At 33.5% G+C, this 18,949-nt stretch overlaps 1 protein-coding gene across 6 annotated transcripts in view; it reads right to left on the reverse strand.

The window, feature by feature from the left end:
• The window catches only part of LOC126967751 (cytospin-A), a 108,623-nt gene that overhangs the window by 72,877 nt on the left and 16,797 nt on the right, over window positions 1–18,949 (reverse strand). For 2 of the 6 annotated variants that reach the window (XR_007730076.1, XM_050812417.1), the window contains exon 1: window positions 12,319–12,580. The exons of 1 other annotated variant lie outside the window; for it this stretch is intronic. The gene's annotated coding sequence lies outside the window, so the exon portion shown is untranslated. Of the gene's footprint in view, window positions 1–12,318; window positions 12,581–18,949 lie in introns of those variants that run through there. 3 more of the 6 variants (XM_050812416.1, XM_050812414.1, XM_050812423.1) reach the window with 2 other exon arrangements.

Genomic DNA, 18,949 nt, shown 5'->3' on the forward strand with positions numbered 1-18,949 from the left:
ATACGCGTCATCGGAGGTGTGACATCATAATCGGCCACCATGACACTTACGAGCATTTTCGCGCGTAATTTAGAGAAAATGCAGTAATTTGCGTTGCAGATTATTTTATTAGTGAAATAATATATTTTTCGATAAAGTAGACGTTACAGAAAAGGAATCCAATAATCTGGCATCATGCTTACTAAGTCATATTTTCTTTGACAAACGGGAGTACTTACACATTTTAATAAAATATTTACATCAGTATGAAAAAGGCTATCTTCTAAAAATGTTGACATAAAAATTTTCGAGTTGAATATTTAATAAAAATGTAACTTTAAGTTTCGCAGACAAAACATCTAGAAAAACTATTTAATATTTTACCAGTCGACTTGGTACAGAATGTCGGATAGATTGGTACCTTTTTCTGTCATCAAGCAGTAATGTACAAGTATTATTAATTACCTCTCGGTATCACGTCATATTCTTCATACATGATTATAGTATTTATACGCATCTTTCTATAAAAAAAAATACTGATAGATATCTTTGTGCGAGGGTCCTTTGTACAGAAAGCCGGCTAGATTATGGGTACAACAACGGCGCCTATTTCTTACGTGAAGCAGTAATGACTAAACATTACTGTGTTACGGTCTGAAGGGCGCCGTAGCTAGTGAAATTACTGGGCGAATGAGACTTAACATCTTATGTCTCAAGGTGACGAGCGCAATTATAGTGCCGCTCAGAATTTTTGGGTTTTTCAAGAATCCTGTGCGGTACTGCATTGTAATGGGTAGGGCGTATCAATTACCATCAGCTAAACGTCCTGCTCGTCTCGTCCCTTATTTTAATAATATTATTTAAAATAATCCATCGAAGCAGAAAATGTAAATTTCAAGAACCAAAGTCCGTATAACCCTCCAAATATCTGCTTTTTTTGCACAAATTTTACCCGAAACTTGGCCATTCATAATTACAATAATAAATTATAAAAGTATAAAATATATTGCAATAGATAACCTCGCGCATGTAATGGAGATTATATATCAGGGGTGCTCAAGCTTGAACTGCTGGCGAACTACCTCAAAATTGTTAGACTACGATCGATCGACTCTGAGAGGCTTCAAGTATGTGTGATGAAGGATTGTCGTCTAGGCAGAGTCTCACGATGACATAGATATTAGTTTTGCGTACTATCATGTGCTATTATACGCATTTTTTTAGGCAAGGTAAGCGTAGATCTGCTCAATTTATTGTTTATATGTTAATTACTCAGTTTATTGGTTCTTACAAAACAAACCCGTTCTAGTATCTAAAGTTATAAACTTAACTAAACTAAATTTTCTATTAGTAATTAATTAATTTTGTTAGATTATTTAAGTTTAAGTATTATTTATATCAATAGCGTTATTAATTATTAAGTCATACAATCATTTAGGTCAAAATTATAATATTGAGTAGCTTAGTAAAGTTATCTACTTATTATTATTTTTAACTAATAATAACTTAGTATTCTTTATTTAATTATAACATCTAAGCATGATAAATAATAAATACTAAAGAGTGACTTCGGATGTTGAATCTGCATGGCACTGCATGTCCTGAACATACTTTTTATAAGATGGTACCTAATTGCCGATTTCAGTTACCTAAAACAAAATCTGTGAATAATTATATATTGGATTTTCTCGAGATCGACTCAAAATCGACCTATCACTCGCGATCGACCGTTTGAGCACCCCTGTTCTATATGATCATTTATTTCACAAATTTATAAAGATTACCCAAAAACACGCATTTCCCGGAAGAAATTTGACAGTACATAACAAAAATAGGTATTTTCATTATTATTGAATAAATATTTTTTAATTTTATTTAATTTAATAAATAATGAAGAAGTAACTTCAACGAAACCTTCAATATTCAGGAAACAAGAAGTAAATAATCCAAGGTGACGATCGCAACGAAAGTTACTTTTTAATTTACACCTAATTTACAAGTACGTCTACTTTTTATATTTACATAAAAAGTAGAAGATAAAGGATTAATAACAAAATGTACAAAGCGGAAATTATTATCACTTTTAGTACTACTATATAAATTATTTAATAAAAAGTAATAAATATAAATTATCGTATATTGGATGCATCAACCTTTAAAGCTTGAACTCATTGTTTGTGTAAGAATGTTTCGTGAACATGATGGTCGTGATTACTGTCATAATTAGTATTTGCATCCAACAAATACAATGATTCTATAACTATAAAAGTCCACCTGGCACCACAAGCAGCACCCGTTCACTAGTTGAAGCATGGAACAGCCATCGTTCCCATTGCCATTTAGTCTGCATAACGAACGAATATAGATCATTGGAAGCGATCAGTGTCGCTTTTTGATTACCGAAAAAGTACACATACCTATGTCATTATTTTCGTTAGCGGGAAGACGTCCACAGCTGGACAAAGGCCTCCCCAGAAGACCTCCAACAACGATCGGTCCTGCGCTGCCCTCATCCAACATATTCCGAATGTGTTTTAAGGCGAAGAGTAAGCAGAAAACACGCAAACATAGTGTTTTTAGACAAGTTTTGTGGTGAAAGTATAGCATTTCGAGCTATGAACACTACTTAATCCTGTTACACATATCCTTAAGTCTTATTTGTAGGTTGCTAATGCTTGCTGTTGGTTATAGTTAACACTGCCGAGCCTTTTTGAACTACCACATTTCTTTAAAGTTAAACAAGCGCTCATAACAACTAAGCCAACCGTTCAAGTGACGTATCGTTTATAAAATCTTGTATGCTTTGTTCAACACTCAGGTTGTGATTTCATCTACAGGATCTACTTACTTCGAGTCCCGTTCGTTCATAAAATTTTATTTTTAAATTTTATTTGTGTAATTAATCCCAAAAGTGAGGGTTATCAGTTTAAAACATAACAAATTGATCAAAACTTCAACCTCAAAATTCAAATAGCACAAGATAACACTCTGATAAGATAAAGTGTGACCTTCATGTATAATCTATTTCATACTGGTGTTATGATTTTATAATGGCGTTATATTAATAAAATAATCGTTATAGAAAAACAAAAAAAACACGCGCTTTTTATAAAAAACCGAACCAAAAAAATATTATTTTGATATTTAAAATTAACATCAATTCCTGCCTTATATAGATGATTCATGAAAATTATATATTTATATTAACAAAAATCTTATTTTGAAAATTGAAAAATGGAATAATTTTCTCAAATTAATGTATTGTCATAGATAAATCTACGCAGTTTGAAAGAAATCTGGCCCTTTAAAGTGGGTCAAAATGGCGCCCAAATGAGTCGGTTTCAAACACACATACATACAGGTGAATCTACTAAAAAGCGTGTAAAAATAGGCATCACGTATTACTGAACTTGTTATAAATGATGATTTTTAAGCGTTAAGTTTGACAAAATCACTTCGCCACGTATTTCGTCTATACACGCGGCATCTTCAGGAGCTGTTGACTCGCAAAAAACTGGAACGAGAATACTGTCGTTTCAGCAATATATACAATACGTCATATTGTATACTCTTGTGTTGTTTAAAAAACAATATAACATACAAATAGTTCATAACTCTCTCTATTTTCTGAAGTCGCGTGGTAAAAGTGATATGTACAGAAAACTTGTAAATAATTTCACTTGCTATGGCGGTGAGTGGAGTTAATAAAATAATAAATAAATTTCGTTTATTCCAAAGATTTCACATACATTTTAGTGATCGAGATTTCCCAGTATTTTTTCTCAGGACACTAGAAATATTCAAAATATAAACAGGATAAACAATATAGAAATAAACAAAAATGATTAAAAAACAAATTTTAAAACTATAACTAAAACAATTGTGAAAACTGTGTGTGTGTGTGTGTGTATGTGTGTGTGTGAGTGAGTGTGTGCTTGTGGATCTGAGATTGGACCTTTAATTGGGTTCCACCTTAGACTGGGTGTGGTTGTCATGTCAGTCTGATCAGAAGACTTCCCACTTCATCGTAAGCATGACAAGTTAGCGGTTGACCAGGGCGTACGAGTCGTAAAATTCAGTCTTCTAATATTATCCACAGCGATGTTATAGGGGTTGAAAATGGCCTGAACTGCTCCGAGAAAAGGATAGTACGAATGTGTCATTTGCATTTGCTAGACTTGGATAATAAGATACAGATTTATAAATATACATGAATTACAGTTTTTCATAAATCCCGCGGGAACCATGGTTATTTCCGGGATCAAATGTAGCATATGTCCTTTCCAAAGCTCTAGGCTATTGCTGTACCAAATTTCATCAAAATCAGTTCTGTAGCTCCCGCGTAAAAGCGTAACAAACAAACTTACATTGATATATATAATATTAGTAGGGATAATTTAGTCAAACTGGTATTATTTCTTCCATGAATGCGTTTCATTAATGAGAACAAAAAAAATTGCTTGTTTCGTATTAGCTCACTTGATATCGTTACCACTTCTGCTGTGTGGTTTTAAGCTCAAACTGTTTGGGCATTTTTTTTATATTTAAGAATACTTTTCAAATAATAGTTACACATACAAACTGCTCTTTCCGCTGCTGGCAGCGCTCTTCTATGATACAGCGGATATCCCTTGTCATTGTGGACAGTCTCTTTAATAGTATTTCCCTGTGAAATTTTATGTCCTACTTCATCCCCATTTAGGTCAAAGTTTCAAAAATGCTCGAACAAAAGTTTATAAATTATTTCTTATCAAGTGCCTAAATACAAATTTTCATGGTTTTATCTTCGATAATAACGAATTTCCATACAGACTGCCATCCCCTATTTCAACCCCTCCATTTAATTTTTTTGCAATAAAAGGTAGCCTATGTCTTTCTTCAAGCTCTACTCTGTCTCTGTACTGAATTTCATGAAAATCGTTTCAGTCCTTTAGACGTGTAAACGTGACAAATAAACTTACATTCACACTAATTATATTAGTAGGTTTAAAACTTACAATAAGATTATCGATTCCGTGCACAAACTAACACATGAGTAACTTAATGGAAATACACAGTAATTATTTTAATATTTAGCAGGTGTGTATGTAGATAGTGCACATAGTATCAATGAAATTTCTTATAGTTTATATGAATGAACTCGTAATTAACCTCATTTGGGTATCGTTAAGATATCTACTAATTAACCTTGTTTTTGCGTTGATGTTCATTTTATCAATACTATATGCAAAGAAGTTATTTACCCGGCTGTGGAAACGACCTACAAATTGTGGAAACGACCCTGTCATATTAACTTCAGAGTAACGTTAGCAATCGGTGGTAGTACATCTAAATTTAATTGGTTTCATCTCATTTTTTTTCATAAAAATTTCGTTATACACACCAAAATTTATAATTTAGATAGCCTCAGGGCGGTCGCTCCATTCCTAATCATTCATTTATCAATCTAAAATCATTTAATACATAAACGTCTTTTAAAATTTTCTGGGATCTTGTTATATAATCATATACAGAACCTCAGAAAAGATTTACTTACGACTTAACCGCTTAGTTGAACCTAGGCATAACAATTCCACCGCGTACAACTCAAATGTAACGCAAAGCAGTTGTAGAAGATCCTGAAATACTATTTACTAATTTAAGTATTAAATTTTAAATTTAAGTATTAATTACTTGTTACTATCGATCGCTTGGCGTTACGTGGAGACGTCGCTACATTGTGGTGTCATTTACCAAAGAATATGTAACTGTAGAAGTACCTTTATCTTTACCCATGCTTTAAATCCTCTATTAAAGATTCTGAAACAGTTATCTTATTACCAACATTAAAACACCCAATATCGTAATAACCCTTTCATCATCCAAACGAGTGTTGTAATGTTGTACTGAATTTCATAACAACACTCCTTGGTTTTTTTTCTATACCTTCAAGCGCAAAGAGTTTTAACAAACAGCCACATTCTAATTATTCCTCGATGCGTGGTATCTGTATGAATTTCAAAAAAAGAACATTTTCGTTTACGCGCGTTCCACACTACCAGAACGTGGCGCGCCGTAAAAAAAAAGTAGGTTATACTTGAAACCCCGCCATTTTTCTTGTAAATATGAGCGATTTAAGTTTTGACAACACACCGCTGGATATTTTAAACGCTGCAAAAGAACATAATATTCAAGTGAATTTTAATAATTGCACTATACAAAATGTAAATTACTACTAAAATAAATAATTCTTTCATTAATTCTTAGTTTATTTGTATATTGATTATAATGAATGATATTAGGTTACTACTAGGACGGGCTGTTTTAATGTTAGCAGTAAGCTAACTGTTTCAGAATCTTTTAGAGAATTCATATTCTGGGTGTAGATAAAGTCTTGTATGCAACTGTTGATAATTAGATATTAAAACACTCATGTGATACTACTCGTGTGATAAACCCACATTCGTGTTTTATTACCCCTTATTACACAACAGTTGCATAAATAACTATTACTGCATTTTTCACGGGAAGTGTTACGACGAGCTGTTTGACCTGATCTCCGCCGAATTCCACATTCGCAAGACAAGCCATAAATTTAAATAGTTAAGGCTCGAGTATAAGCAAATGGCCTTGAGGAATCGGGCGGAACTAATTTACCTTTGCCCGTGCAAGATCGTGTCACGGAATACACACGGTCACAGAGTAGCGAAAATTCATAGTATTAAGTGTCTATGAATCTACGGGAACAAATCGACGTTTGTATATTTTGTGATTCTATTAAGGCGACACTAAATGCCAGCGAGCTTGAGCGATATGAGTTCACGGCTGTCGGCCCGCCATCTTTGTAACAAAGCCAATGTTTTCAAAATTCTTGCGTGGAAAACAGTTAACATGTTTACAATCCTCGTTATTCACTACTAATCTGAATAAATTAACCTACACAAAAAAGTATAAGCTATAAGAATAACATTTCTGAGAGAGGTACCAAAAAATGCGTCACGCCATGTCAACAAACTTGTTTAACTTCAAAGAAAAGTGGTAGTTCAAAAAGGCTCGGCAGTGTTAACTATAACCAACAGCAAGCATTAGCAACTTACAAATAAAAACTTAAGGATATGTGTAACAGGATTAAGTAGTGTTCATAGCTCGAAATGCTACACTTTCACCATAAAACTTGTCTAAAAACACCATGTTTGCGTGTTTTCTGCTTACTGTTCGCCTTAAAGTGAAACTAGTATATAATAGTTACTCAATGGGTCACCTGGGGGCTGCTGAAAATCAGCGCTGTGTTGGTATTATTTCAATACAGCATGACGCTGAGTCAGTTCCTTTTGATAACAATAACTGCTTCACAGTACTTTTAAATTAAGATAGTTAATATAATATTATGCATACATTTTTTTTATCGTTTGCATATTTTGATGCTATTAGTTTTTAATTATTTTGTTACCCCTGAGTCTTTTTAGTTGTATTATTCTGTGTGGTTTGTGTTTGTTATTAATAAAGCTTTCATTCATTTATTCATTCATTCAAACTTCTATATCAAAAAATACAAATTGTAACTCTTTAGCAGCACTTTCTAGACGCGTGGTGTTCTTCAATAGTGCGGTTTTCAATAAATTATCTTCCATGTACAACGAAACTTTGGAATTAATTTCCTTGCTCGATATTTCCAGGACTATACGACTACAAGAAACGAGCAACGCTATTGTTTCTCTGGTGTTACAATAGAGTATGGGCGGCGGTGATCATTTAACATCAAGTGACCTGTTGGCACGTTTGTGTTTTATGCCTTTTATCAAAAATCTTTTGATAAAACGCATAAAAGGCATTTATTTTCTCGAAATTGATTCCATTAGAATTATTTTTGATGTCATTTCTAATAACTTCTAGATACTACTACCGCTTCGGAAACAAATTGCGCTCTGAGAGAGAAGAAGGGGCGCAAGAAACTCTCCCAGCATTATTTTTTTTGCACTCTTTTCAATAAAAATATACAATATTGTACAGTCATTTCTATCGCTATAAAATAAACACAATCTAGTCCCAGGCTGTCCGATCATTTAGATATTCAGCAGTGGAGTAACTAATAGGATTTACGACAAAGACATTATTATATAAAACATTTAAATTTATTTATAGATAGTGCCTGAAAAGTGGCTGGGATTTTATTATAGAAGTGTATACATTTACCCTTAAAGCTATTATGTATCTTATGAAGCCTACTAGAATTAGTTACAAGCAATCCCTTATTTCTAGTGTTATAATAATGAAAATCACTATTAAGAACAAAAAGGTGATATAAACCATTACCAATCAGTTAACATCAGATGTCCCGTAGGCAAGTTTGTTCTCCTCTATCATAAAAAAAAATGAAATAAGTGTCACCTTTCGACAGGAACCGGTATCAATGTACGACTTAAAAAAAAATTCATGTAGTAAAGCAAAGGCAAGCTTAAATAAAACAATGATCGCTGTTTGACAATACGATTGAAGAAGAAACAACTTGCAGCATCAGTTGGAGTATCAGAAACCACAATTTTAAATATTCTTCATCAACATCTTGGCATGAGTAAAGTGTGTTCAAGGTGGGTCCCGAGAATGCTCACGCCGCTGCAAAAACGTGAGCGCGTCAACTGTTCCCGCGAGTATTTGGACCGCTGTGGAGAAGTTAGGGAAGAAATTATGGCCCGAATTGTAACCGGTGATGAAACTTGGGTTCACCACTATGAGCCTGAGTCAAAGCAGGAGTCGATGCAGTGGCACAAAAAAGGCACACCACCCCCAAAAAAATTTAAAGTGTCGCAATCGGCCGGAAAGATCATGGCGACTATTTTTTGGGATACTGAAGGTATTCTTTTGATCGATTATAAAGAACGTGGTGTTTCTATAACGGGAGAGTACTACGCTTCCCTATTGGACCGATTAAAAGAAGCTATTAAAGAAAAAAGAAGAGGAAAACTGACAAAAGGTGTACTCCTTTTGCACGACAACGCGCCCGTTCACACGAGTCATGTTGCGACGGCTGCCATTCATCGATGCGGTTTTGAACAACTACGCCATCCACCCTACAGTCCAGACCTGGCCCCTAGCGATTTTTATTTATTCCCAAAGATGAAGAAAGAGCTGCGTGGAAAAAAATTTAGAGACGATGATGAAGTCAAGTCGGCGATTTCGGCGTATTTTGACGCCCAAGACAAAACCTATTTTTTCGACGGTATTAATAAGTTATATGCCAGATCCCAAAAATGTATTCGTGTTAAGGGGGAATATATTGAAAAGGAAAAATAACATAATGTATCATTTCATCTTTTTTCCCAGTCATTCCGCGAACTTTTTGACCTCCCCTCGTAAATTCCCGTTTGCAACTCTTCCCAAATCTGCAATCTCTGATAATATCTTGCCGATTGAGTGACTATCTGACACGAGTATAAATAAAGATTAATATATTGTGTTTGAAATACACAGAGAATTTAACAACACGGAGAAGCAAACTGATAAACAAACTGTGTAGGCATATAATATGAATGAATGGTCTGTCACGGACTGCCCACGTCATCGTAACTAATAAATGCAAAATATGAACTTTTTGTAACGCTTTCGAGAAGCCAATCATAACATAACGGCGAAATAATGTAAAATATGTAAAAAGTTATAGGTTATACCCAGAACCGGCCAATATCCCTTAACCAATTACCTATTTGCCTTACCTATTTTTGCCGATACGAAAAGGCTAACAGCAATTTCATTATTATATTTGGCTTGGCACCGACTTCAAAGCTATCAACATGCAAATGCTAATAATAGTATTTTATTAATAATAAATATATAATTAGGTAAAGGTTTGCATAAGAGGTGTATTAAATTAAATTTTTAGTTATTTGTTACTTTTCAGTTTTTGAAGTCGGTTTTTTTAAGGTAGTTTAATTATTATTTTTTACGCTTTAGTGTCAGTTAATAATAATATATAATCAACCTGAATGAAAACTCCACAAAAAGGCGTACACAGAAAACAATTATGTCATCCAGGTAGACGAAAATTTTCATATAAATGTTCATAAAATTGAAATATGCCATACTATGTAAAAAATTTATGGGACCAAATCTCATCTATTTCGCATCAAACAAAAGAAGAATTACGTAAATCATAAATCTCAGAGTAATCGGTGTACATACATAAAAAAAATACCGATCGAATTGATAACCACCTACTTTTTTGAATTCGGTTAAAAACTAGGTTTTATTAAGCTACGTTTGAAGTGTCATTGGTGAAATGAGGGCTAAGATCCCAGAAGATCTCTTGCCGTTCATATTAAACTTCTGAATTCTATGACAGAATTGAAATAAATAGTAAAGGTATGAAATCAGTTAAGGCGAAGAGTAAGCATAAACACGCAAACACAGTGTTTTTAGACAAGTTTTGTGGCGAAAGTATAGCATTTCGAGCTATGAACACTACTTAATCCTGTTATACATACCCTTAAGTCTTATTTGTAGGTTGCTAATGCTTGCTGTTGGTTATAGTTAACACTGCCGAGCCTTTTTAAGCTACCACTTTTCTTTAAAGTTAATCAAGTTTTTTGGCATGGCATGACGCATTTTTTTTGTACTTTTCCCAGAAAAGTTATTCATGTAGCTTGTACTTTTTTGTGTAGGTTCATTTATTCAGATTAGTAATGAATAACGAGGGTTGTAAGCATATAAACTGTTTTCCACCCAAGAATTTTGAAAATATTGGCTTTGTTACATAGATGGCGGGCCGGCAGCCGTGAACTCATATCGCTCAAGGTCGCTGGCATTTAGTGTCGCCTTAAGCGGTATATTGTATGCACAGTGACCTAGAACCGTGATCAGTGTTGTATCTTGAACACAATCCAAAGTAGTTCGTAGTGCAATATCAATGTACGTGACTTAACACCTGTGCATAATTCCGCTCACTGCTCAAGATCCGTTACTAGACTTATGTCTGCGGCAATTGTAGCTGATACCGATCGCAAGCTCTTTGCAAGTTGCAACAGACGCCGACGCCCACAATACCACAGATAAACTAGTTATGAGTTACAAAGTGTACGTATCAACTTCATATTGCATTTTAATGTATAGATATATATAATTTAAAAGACAAGTCAAATTCAAAAGACATTATCGCTTATAAAATGCTCACAGAATACCTTTATTTATTTATTTATGGTGTGTGTGGATGATGCAGCAACTGTACTTAATAACTTTTGTATTAATTTACATTTACTTTTTTGACTTACTCGTGTAAGGCATTGACTATTTGATGTTTGAGTGTGTTTGTTGCATCATTTTACATTTTATATATCATATTGTAATTGAAATGATTTGTAAGTCGATATAAATGTAAATCTTGATATAAAAGAGCGGCAATGAGTTTCTTGCTGCTTCTTCTCATTAGCTCAACCCTTTACGAAGTAGCGGTAGATTCAATAAGATTTTTTTTTTTTTGACATTCATAAGTGTCATTTCCGTGACCTACATGAATAAAGTGATTTTAACTCGTCATTGGCGAAATCTTAAAGGATACGCTATCAAGCCAACAATAATAATAATAAAATGGTTTTGATTTGATGTAAAATAATATGATTTTCGAGTAAGAAACCCTAAGAAGTAAACGTACTTCAAAATTTTAAAATTCATGTAGTGTAAAGTAAACATCATTAAAAATCATAGACCCTAATTTAATATAATTAGCACAAATATTATGTACAAAATATATATTACTTATAACTATCTTATAATCTGTCGGTCTTGCGACATAACTTGAAATAGAGGCGTAGAATTACACACACGTTAGTGCGAATTCATATCAATACTATTTCGTAGAATTCAACATAATATGCTGGTTAAGTATGTTGCCTATTGCTTAGTTGTACTAAAAACTTGACTAATATATTCGTACGAATTTTATAGTGAAATTTTATCTTCGTATAATTAATAAATATTTGTAATTAGAATAAGTGATTAACGCGAGTGTTACACCTTTAAGTAATAATATTAAATAATTTATTTTAGTTAACCGGGTTAACTAAAATAAAAATGTAACTTACACGCAAAAATCTCATGCAAAAACAGTTACAATTACACGGGTTTTAATCATTTAAAAGATTAACATACAAGTTAAAAAAATCTTAGTAAATAGTTGTATTAAAAAAAATCTCGACTTATTAAATGCCGGACGTAGCCGTTATAACTAAAAATAAATATGAACTTTTTTTAGAAATGTGAATGAAATTGCCTCTGTAATTACATGGGACCCGCATGCTTTCACTTAAATAAAAAGTAATTAAACAAAGATCTGTTAATTGACAAAGAAACAAAAAAAAGTAGCATACCAACCTCTAATGATGCATAAATAATATTATTCAAATAACACGGCCAATATAATTATAATAACACTGAATGAACAAAAAACTATACAATTTACTATCACCAATGTAATAATCACTAAATTCCACACGATCTTGGCCTCTTTATCAGTTTTGATAAGATCCCAAAGAGGCGACGAAACACGAGTATTATTCGCTACTTTTTAAACTATCAAATGTGGAATTGTTTAATCTGTGTTGCTTTTCGCGCGCTCGTCCTGTCACTGTATACTTTTGCGCGGGAACCGTCTTGAGTCTTACGCCATTGAGGCTTCACGAAGTGGGTGTGATTATGATAAGGTTTCAAATAAAACTAAAATAAAGAGCAAATAAAACGCTTAAAAGATAACATTTTATATCTCTTTGCTTGTTTAATATATTTTGGTTTTATTTATTCTCTTATTTTACACGCATCTATTTGTAACCGCGGGAATTTATATAATTATACATAATATTACCTAGATGTATAGGAAACTATTAACTATATATCTATATGCTGCAACTGTTAATTAGTTTAATATATACACGTCTATATAGAGCCTCTAGCTGTTAGGCTACGCATGACAACAGGTCAGGTTTATTACTGTAGGGTACATGACAGCTACGTCTTACACTCGGATACGTCAGCCAGTCTGTTTTAGTCTGCGTGTGTTGCTGAAAACGGAGACTAACAGTTTGCCGCTATTTTTTTCGACGCCTTTCCAGCTTTTGATTCTATCTATAGACGTATTAATTATATATGCTGCTATAGCTATTTTTTATTGAATAAAGGACCAAACTTTAAACGATTCAGCGTTCTCCGTTAACATAATGGGAATCACGAAAGTTATACCGGCCTATTTCTAAGTTCTGGAATACGGATGACAGCTGTATGTTTCAGTTTTATTTTGACAAAAATATTCATAATCAAATATTTTCGTTCGAAGTAGGATTTTAAATTACTTATGAGACGTCAAAATATATGCCTTAGACTTGAGGAGAACGGGCGCAAGAAAATCAGCGGGGTTGGTTTTTTTTATAGAATTTCAATATATCATAAAATTTATAATTCATTCGGTCGGTCCATTCCCAATGTGTGGAATCATTACGAAACTTATTTTAAATGTTATTTTATCACTTAGATAAATCAAGTTCATACATTTTTTTACACACGAACTTAGAACACAAAATTTATGCAAATGGAAAAATAAGAAATAAAGTACTGTAAATTCGATATAACATTATTTTACAAATGAATAAGTGAAGAGATATCTAGTGCAGACTCAAACGAACTAACAAAACAAAAAAAACGCAATATTGGAATGATTTTAAGGATATAGCAACTATAAAAAAAACGCGAGGTATCATTTTTCCCATATTTCAAATAAGCTCAATAACTCAAAAACTGTCGAATTTTTACCGAACTTTTTTAGCTTATCTGAAAGCTCAGACCAACTAAAACCAAAGTCATTCCTAGTTGTCCTTGTCCGACCTATTCTGGGACATCCAGTATCATCATCATCATCAGCTGGGAGACGTTTTCTGCTGGACAAAGGCCTCCCCCAAAGATTTCCACGACGAGCGGTCCTGCGCAACGTATTCCGGCAATCTTGACCAGATCGTCGGTCCATCTTGTGGGGGGCCTACCAAAACTGCGTCTTCTGGTACCTACGTGGTCGCCATACGAGGACTTTACTGCCCCAACCTTTACTATACATTCAGTATACATCTATATATATAAAAATGAATTGCTGTTCGTTAGTCTCGCTAAAACTCGAGAACGGCTGGACCGATTTAGCTAATTTTGGTTTTGAATTATTTGTGGCAGTCCAGGGAAGGTTTTAAAAATTAAAAAAAAAACAACGATTTTGATTTTCGTTTGATGTGTCCCCCGTCGTTCAGAAATCAAAGTAACGATTAACTAATTAGAATTTTAATATCCTTCTAAATTTCTCAGGAGGTAAAGAATTAACTTAATTTTAGTTACTATAGTTGGTAGATTAACTACAGCTGTTAACTATCTATTAGATTATTTTTATGTGGATTGATAAATCTTAAGTTTTGTCAAAATATAAAATTTCTGAACCTAACCGCACCACCAAACAAAACAAAAAATATAGTTTATCAGAAAGCTTTAAATTGATTACCAGACTACCATAACTGTGTGTGTCTGTCAATATCAAATTGAAACCTTATTTAACTAGCCTGTATTTCAGGAAATCTCTGTTTTATAAGTAAGCAACATCATGTGTAATCAATTAAAAATAATAATAAAATTTCATTCAAACCGAGCATTTATTTTTATTTGTTTTACAAAAGTTTAGGTTTCTTATTTATCGATTGTGGCAGAACGGAGTCTGCCGGGTCAGCTAGTCGCTTATAATAATATTCATTAAATCTCACATTTGATCTGATAAGAAGTATATATTTCTTAGAATCCTTATGACCTGATTAAATAAACAAAACCATACGATAAGCATTCTTTGTAATTGTCCGCGTGCTGTTCGACAAAGTTCATTATAAGTAGTGATTGACGTACAAAATTTTGTTAATTAGATGCCTAGTAGATACTAGGCAGAGGTTTTCGTTTCGTTCAGTTGCGTTTCGACCGCGCTTTAAATACAACGCCACGCCCTTGCGTTTTTGTAAGGACAAATGTTGAGTGAAAAACTGCATATCCAAAAGTAAAGAAAAATAATTATTTTAACAAAATTGTGGAACTACCTTGACGTTTTTAATCATTTTGCTAAATAATTATTACAATTCAATTTCTGAAACAAAATCTTCTTGCCTAGTGTTTGCGTCTGAGTTTCTAATGAGCGTTTCTTTTAACATTACTGCCACGAAATAAGATGTCAAATTGTTTCATGTTGGAAATATTGGTGCAGGAATTTATCGCAGAAGAAATTTCGTTCCTATGTTTGGTTGTAAGTTGAGGAAAGCGTAGGTAAGTATTGAGGACCTCACTGTGAATGAATGATGATCAATGATTATTTATTACGTTTTATTTATTTTTCTTCTAAAACTCGACCATCGACGATCAAGTCAACTCCAATCGGCTAGAAGTTGCGTATTTTGTGTTGTCTCTCTGAATCTTTTATCATATAATAGGTTCGGGCAAAAGTTTCTTCGCGGTTTATATGAAATCTCAAGACATTTTTTTTCTTTTTAACCGACTTCAAAAAAAGGAGGCTCTCAATTCGTGGGTTTTTGTTTTATATTTTTTTTTATGTTTGTTACCTCAAAACTTTCGACTGGGTGTACCGATTAATTAATTAGATTGTATAAAATTACGCAATTATTTTTATGCTTTTTAGTGCATTTTATATCTATTGTTTTGGAATAGTGTTTTTGAAGTCGGTAGTGTTTTTGTTAAATTTTTTTTTATTTCAAAGTTCATCTGTTTACATTTAGATTTGACAGTGGTATCCTGAAAGCGAAAAAGAGTCAACGCAATGGAAATTCAAAGAGTAAAAGCTTATATTGCTTATAAGTCTAGACAGAGAGTCTTGCTGCTGGACAACCGATGAAAACAGTCAAGGATTATAACTTTAATGTGCATGACAAGCTAGGTCTTGCCCACGCGATTTGTTTGTCAATTGCTCAAAAAAGAGGTTAAATCTAAATTCAATTTTTTTCGACGTTTTCACAGTTGTAGAAATAGACCTATAATGATGATCTAAGGTGAAAAGGTACCAAGGAAATATAAGGGTCGCCCTTCAGCAGGCACACTAATGGTAACCGTTTTTTGAGATATAGAGGGGATTTTGATGAAAAATTATCTGCGAAAAATAACGACTTACCCCCTTATTCATAATGGTCCGCTAACTTAGAACAGCCGCTAAGGAGTGTATTTTCTCATTCTGACTTAGGTCAATAGAAGAAGACAGAGTGAGAATTAGCAATGCTTTAAGTTAGCAGACTATTATGAATAAGGGCGTTTATATAAATACATAACCAAAATCTATACATGGATATAGGTATGTAAGAAAAAACCGAAAGTCTGTTATATGTACATAAACATTAAACGGTTCGAATTTTTTTCGACTTCCAAGCCTTGAGCTTACATTAAATGGCTTGTTGAGCAACAAAAGCCAAAAGTGTCAGGATAACAATGGCAGTTTGCGCAAGCCTACCACAGCCGCGGCACACTCGCCCACAGATACACAACACCTTGGCATAACGCGGAGTTTCATTTGCAATTTGCATCTGTCATCCATTCTAAATAAAATGTGCATTATAATATTGCCGACTTCAAAAAAGGAGGAGGTTCTCAATTCGTCGGTATGTTTTTTTAATGTTTGTTACCTCTAAACTTTCGACTGGATGAACCGATTTTGATGATTCCTTTTTTATTTGAAAGCTGGTGCTTCCCATTTGGTCACATTGCAATAGATCAGACAATGGCGTACATGAGAAAACCATAAAAGTCTGAAAATTGCTATTTATACGTATAGCAAAGTGGATAATAAATTTACGAATAACTCAATATCGCGCCAACCGATTTCAATGATTCTTTTTATTGGAAAGGATATACTTCAAAGGTGGACTGGTGAGAGTTTGGTTTAGTTCTGATTACGGAATCCATGACAAAGTAACGGAACTCTTCAATTCTTAGGAGCAAATTAACGATACTCGGCCGAATCTTTTTGATGCTTTTAGGATATTTAAATCATCTTACATAACATAGTTATAGTCAAGTAATTGTCATTACTCGAATATGATGATCAATTCCCTCCTTAACGACTTACAGTAAGGGTGCGATTTGTGGCAGAATTTCTTACTGTCTGTAATCAAATTGCAAAGCACTTACGTTCATTGGTGCATTAAAAAAATTATGTAATGTATATCGAAATATATTTAGACAAATTGTAAGTTAGTGTACTTTAAATACACTAAAAATCAAAAAAATAAAACAAAAATTGAGAGGCGGGTCGCGGCGGAAGGACACAGATTACAAAAATAACAATTACCGTTACTAGAATTAGATTAATTAATTATATTGTATAAAAATAGGCAATTATTTTTATACTTTTTAGTGCATATTATGATATCTAATGTTTTGGAATAGTGTATTTGAAGTCGGTTGTTTTTTTTATATATGAAAATAATGGTCGAGACGAGCAGGACGTTCAGCTGATAGTATTTGATACGCCCAGCCTATTACAATGCAGTGCCGCTCAGGATTCTTGAAAAACCCAAAAAATCTGAGCGGCACTACAATTGCTCATGTTAAGTCTCATTTGCCCAGTAATTTCACTAGCTACAGCGCCCTTCAGACCGAAACACAATAAGGCTTACACATTACTGCTTCACGGTTGAAGTAGGCGACGTTGTGGTACCCATAATCTAGCCGGAATCCTGTGTAAAGGAGCCTCCTACTGGATATAATGCTAGAACAGACGACTGTATAGACGACCTAACCTGACCTGACCGACCTGATTTGATTTGTCAATGTGTATGTTTATTAATTATTGTTAAATCAAAGAGGATGTAAATACTATGTAATAAGAGTCGGGACTCTTCTCTTAACTCTCTACTAAGTAAAAACTGAAATTTAGTTTATTATGAAACGTGCAGTGATTTGACATAAGTTTGAAATAGTAATTACAATATGGCGACGAAGTATAAATTCAAATTCAAAAACACTTTATTCATGTAGGTCACGGAAATGACACTTATGAATGTCAAAAATAATATAAAAATATTGTTTCTTATTGAATTTACCGCTACTTCGTAAAGGGTTGAGCTAATGAGAAGAAGCAGCAAGAAACTCATTGCCACTCTTTTAAGTCAAGATTTTATTAAATTAAGAACATTTTATTTTATTTATTGTTTTACAAATCATTTCAATTACAATATATGCAAAGTGATGCAACAAAAATACTCAAATGTTAAAAACTTAAAGTCTTACACGATTAAGTCAAAAAAAGTAAATTAATACTTATTAACACAAGAGTTATTGAGTATAGTAGATGCATCAATCCACACATACCGTAAATAAATAGAGGCATTATGTGAGCATTTCATAAAATAAAATATATAATAACTTTAACTTTAAAGGAAATAACAATAATAAAAAATACATCAAGCAGACCTCTAGGTAACAAGATCATTCAGCCACCACGAGTAGCACCAGTTCACGAGCATGACGCATGGACCAGCCATCGCCTCCCTGGTCGACCTGGCACCACAAGCAGCGCCCGTTTAGGAGTTGACGCATGGACCAGCCATCGTTGTTGTATTTGAGGGAAGGAGACGACCCGGCTGACGACGCCGCCGCAAGCAATGCTATATCCGTTTTTTACAAGATTATATCCGTCATCTCTCAATCTATTAATTACTACACGTTTCATGCAATCGTGTGAATCGCTTTTTTTTTTAAAGTTTCGCTAGGCTGTGTTTGATATTCAAAATATGAGCTAGTGAAAAGCGTGGCTGACTATTTACGACTTGACAATCAAAATCAATTACAGTTAGAATAGTCGAGTCTCGTGCCAGATTTTGGAGAGACAGCACGTCCTGAGGATGCCTCGTGTAGAGGCGAAACACGTGTCGAATTGTTTTAAAAACAAATATTAGCGGAATTAACACTAAAGAAAACTTAAATAATTTGTATAATT

Source organism: Leptidea sinapis, chromosome 13 (genome assembly GCF_905404315.1).
Source record: "Leptidea sinapis chromosome 13, ilLepSina1.1, whole genome shotgun sequence".
Taxonomy (NCBI): Eukaryota; Metazoa; Arthropoda; class Insecta; order Lepidoptera; family Pieridae; genus Leptidea; species Leptidea sinapis.